Source organism: Bombus impatiens, unplaced genomic scaffold (genome assembly GCF_000188095.3).
Source record: "Bombus impatiens unplaced genomic scaffold, BIMP_2.2 scf_0136, whole genome shotgun sequence".
NCBI classification, from domain to species: Eukaryota; Metazoa; Arthropoda; class Insecta; order Hymenoptera; family Apidae; genus Bombus; species Bombus impatiens.
The window spans coordinates 2503134-2508155 of NT_176555.1; positions in this window are offsets into that span (position 1 = coordinate 2503134).

Genomic DNA, 5022 nt, shown 5'->3' on the forward strand with positions numbered 1-5022 from the left:
GCTAGGAAGCTTAAAGGAACTAACGGCAGAACGGGAGGGAAAAAGTCCGTTTAGTCAATGACGTTCAATTTCGCTTTTTAAGGCGGTAGACTATAACAGACGTTATCGACATCTTTTTATTCGCAGAGTGACGATGTCTGATAGTACGAGCATCGTTATGAACAATACAGAAGTTCGTTCAGTTACCTCCAAGAGATACAATTTGCGTTTATTTACGTATCTAAGAGATACGAATTTGTTAGAAATTATTTATATTAGGTTCGCTGATCGATATTTTCTAATTTATCACGACGATTATAATAAGAGTTGGTGCTTATGTATATTTCTTCTGCTTCTGCAGGATTTCATAGGAATATCATGAACTCTATAAAGCTTCTTCCAATGGAGATGTCTCAGAGCTGATACTTTATCGACGAAGTATTCCATGAAATTTCTTCCAGACGTATAATGATTGCCGCAGGCAGTAGTCTCGATGCGATCTTCGAGGGTGTCATGAATTAGTTACATTTTATCAGAAGTCGAGAGCAAGCTGCTCTATGTTCGAGAAAAAGGAACAAGCGATGCAGGATGGAATCGAAGGAGCAGAAGATACCGACGTACATCGTTGCAACGTCTTCGAATTCATTTTACATAATACGATTCTCGTTAAATCGAGCACCATTTTCATGCAAAAATAATACACTACCATAGAACTACCATTACATCAACTATCTAGATTATAATTAATCTTACAACTTGAGCTATAAAACAATTTATGGTGTATATGAACTCAATTTATTAAACCAACTATATATCGTAACCTGTGAATTGTAATGGTACGAAGTTACTGGGACACGTGGCACGTCTAGGGACCTATTTTACGTAATACGATTCTCGTTAAAATTCGATGGCCTATACTTCGATATAATGGTAAATTATTAATAGTGCTTATATGCATTTTCACGTAAAAACATTACACCGTTATAGAACTCTTACTAGAACAAGTATAGTTATATCAGTCAGGTTTCGTTACAATCCTAATGGAACTGCAGAATGTTTCGTATAACATACACAAAATATTTATGCAGTATCTCGTGAACCATTGCATATCGTATTAACTAATTAAACGAACGAAATATGATATTTTACCAAACCGTAAGAACGCGAAATTGACCGAACACAAATCGCCATCCGGAATCGAGAAAATCAACGAGACATCTCTAACATTGCGCGCGGCAACTGCCGTCCGAAAATTTGGACAATTTGCATTTCGGAAGATGACCATTCCCACGGCTGCAGCTGTTCCGCAAATGCTCTGTTTATTCCCGCGTGTAATTTCCGGCGGCCGGTGACTCGTTAATTTCTCAGTGTCTCGTTCGCGGTCATTCCCGTCCGTTCTAGCCCTTGGGCCCCAACCTCCTTCAAACCCTGGCACGTCCAACGGCCGAGCATCTCCGCTTCGCACGGACCTGAGAGCGATCTCTTCTATACATATTCATGAGGCAATAAGCCCGCCACTGATCTTCCGTGGAATGGAACAACAAGGGAAGAATGGAAAGTAGGCAGCCGGCAGACGTCATCGGCCCTCGCCTCGTCCTCGTGCTCGTCCTTATCGGGGGAACACTCTCGTCAACCCCTTTCCCGAATGTCTCGGCGTTTCTCTGGCGCGTTCGCGAGCCACCGCGCTACTTCCTATTCCTATTTCTCCCCTATGTATTGCCACGCAATAACGATGCCCTTTCGAAAGGGCCCTTAACGAGGTCGGTGACAACCGCAAGGTCGAGACGTCCCGCCTGGGGACGAATCAGAGATTCGACCTTCTGTCAAATGCTTTCAAAGCATGTCCAATCCAAGCTTCGAAGCTTCGTATTGTACTCTCTGAATGATTTACGATTGTTGGCGTCCGAAGAATAGGATACGAGTTATTCGGTACCGAAAGAAGGCGTTTTATTCCTCATTTTTGCAAATGTATGATCGATCCGATATAGCGCGTCGGTTCAGAATTCCATCAAGAGAACGTAGTCTTATCCTAGATTCGCTTCCCCTCCCCACCCTATGGAGTTTCGACCCATTGCCCAAAGAATGTACGAATATAAAAGTGAAGGTTCTTGGTCTTTCTTTCTTCTTCATAGACCAAGAATCGATTTAATCGAAACGAAAAGAATCGGCGAGCATCCCGGTAATCGGCATTGAAAGAGAGTATTTTCTATCTTGGCTGTTAGATCACGTCCGCGACATTATTTCTCCTTTCTCCTAGCCGTATTCCTCGAAGCCTCCATTTTCTCAGCGTTCCTCGGGGAACCACCGGTAGTCTCCCTGTCGCTCAATAGACAGAAAATATCATATTACTTTGCAGATCGGTCGGTTCGACGCGAAATAAACCTTTGCGAAGCTAACTGGAAATGGAAAAGGCCCTTATTATGCATGAGACAGCCGTCAAATCGTTTCTTGAGCAACGACCGCGCGCCAGTTTCCGCACCTTTAACGAGATCTCGATGCGACGTGTCACGTAGTTGATAAGCTGGTCCCGGATATAAATTTTTCTTCTGCAGCCGGCATCTCCGCGATAAATTATAATCAGCCCGTCGCAATATTTCTTCGTCCAGCGTCACTTTGAAATATCGAACGGAGCATTCGATATCGTTAGAAACGTTCCATCTAGGAGAGACGTATCAACGTATTGGATGGTTGTCTTACGTGTCTTACGAACGTCTCTTTTCTTAACCCTTAGCTACAAGCGTCCTTATTTTTGAAATTTCCGGATGTTTAGTTTTTTGGATTACTTGATACTTTTGTTTGTAAAATCACTGAGCTGCAGCGGCACATGAGTCGACGGAAGATTCGAATCGGGAAAGACTCATATTGTTGTGCCTTGAAGTCACAACGTTGTTTTGGTTTGGTATGTTCAAAGGTAAACGAACTCCGGATAAAACATTATCGCCGTTATTTGTAATCGTCAACCGGAGTTACATTTTTTACAATACTTTTTACAAATAGACGAACGTGCTCTCTAGGACGAATCATTATAGCGTGTCATACAATCGAATAGCGAGCGTAGAGTTGAACAGTGACATTGAGCGAGCGACGATTACGACCAGCATACACTATCTTTGTACTTGTATTTAAAATGATTTTAATATGCACTGACTATTACAATTTTATCACTCGTCTCTTTAATAAACCAACACGTATATATAATAATAATATCCACTTCACAGTTATAAAAATTAATCTAATATTTTATTTAACGATACACAGGCGTGTCCCAGAGTTAAAAGCCAAACTTTGTTAGCGTATTCAGTTTCAAGCCATTGAATTTTTGTGGCTTTCATAGAGGCTTTAATATTGATGGCTTTAGAAAAGAAAAATATATCAAGCAAGTATTAGATTGATTTATTGAAACGTAATAATAAATTTAATTTTCTTATTGCTGACAGTTTCGTATCGGCAGGAAGAGTAAACATTTCAAGATGAAGTATTAGATTAGTAGAAATGAAGTATAGACTATCTTCGAAATAAAGTAGAAGTTTTATCGAAAAGAACTTTATTTCCTCTTGTATAGACGGAGATTTAAGAAATCAGGAGTTTGCTGCCGCATCTTACAGACATGTTTGCGGAATTCATTCGCGAAGAAAGAATCGCACGGTTCGCTGACGTAACGCGAGCAGTAGCAGGAGAGTTCGAATTTCGCGCGTCGATCGTTCCGCATTAGCGAGGAGGAAAGTTCGCGCGGCGAGCGGGTATTTGCTTGGCAAACGTCGTGTTTGTCAGAGGCTTTGCTCGCTCCGTTTTCGCAGCCGTGTTTCTGTTCCAGCTTCCTCATCGTACCTCGTCGTCTCTGTTCCGCGGTACCGTGCCGTGAATACTAAAACGTTCACCACGTCTGAACAGAATGCAAAATTTGCTCACCGATAGCGCGCCACTCGCAATAGAAATACGTGTGTTTCTAATCTCGCTGTCTCATTAACAGTGTTTGTTAAGTTTTCCAACGACTCCTGGAAAAAATTACTCCCTAGATACGTTTCTTGAAGATTCTCACTCTACATTGCTAGCAACTCTTATACTTAACATTGGTAATAAGAAATAAGGAATTGATAAAATTCAAAACTTAAGAAATCGGTAAAACATTGTTTTCTCCAAAATAACGCTCACTGAATGTAGGATAGATTAGTTGAGGGAAAAGTAATATCTTCTTTGTTTTTAATAATATGAATACCTTTGAAAGTGGAATATGATAGAAGGCAAATTCTTTGGTCGTGTTACTTTTTTACTATGTGTCCCAGTAGATGAAGGAATGGTTAGATTTCAGATGATACTATGCACAACGACTTTCCGTACCTTATGGCATCATTGCATCAAGCAGAGATCCACGATAACAGGTCTTCGACAGTAATCAATCCCTCTTCGTGCGAGGCGAATTCTAGGCGACGACGAGTATCCTCGTGAAATACAATTTGTCACAATCCAGGAATACATTTCAACGAGTTCTTATAGCTGACAGGTCTCGTACTTTTATCCAGGCAGCGTCCTCTCTACGAGGATGGCGTGCATTTTCAATAGCTGCTTCCCCCTGGTGCACAATGCGGCATCGCTCACGCGCCAGACAATATATCTTAGAATCCATTGATAAAGCGTACAATGCTCGTGTTCGAAAGCGTCTCCGTCGCTCCTTGCCGAATAGTTTCTGCTTTGAAACCTAAATGAATCGCCGCCGCAGATTCGCAAATTTGTAATCAAGAGAGTAACGAGTTTCAAAAGCAACAGAGTAGATTCGTTCGTGAGCTCGCTACTTTTCTAACGAAATGGTCTTCGAGATGACACAGACGTGAAATGGAAGTAGCTGAGGAAACGATGCACTCGCCCTTTTGTCCCGACGCTACGACTCCCGCTTGAATTTAGATGGTCGCAACATCATTACGTAAAGGTCCCCTGACAACGCGAAAAAAAGATGCTTCTTTGTCTATCCCTTGAAGGCAAAAATGCAGAGACCCGCTTGAAACTCGATGCTCGTCGCAGTAAGAAGCTTTAGAATGTAGAAAAGTA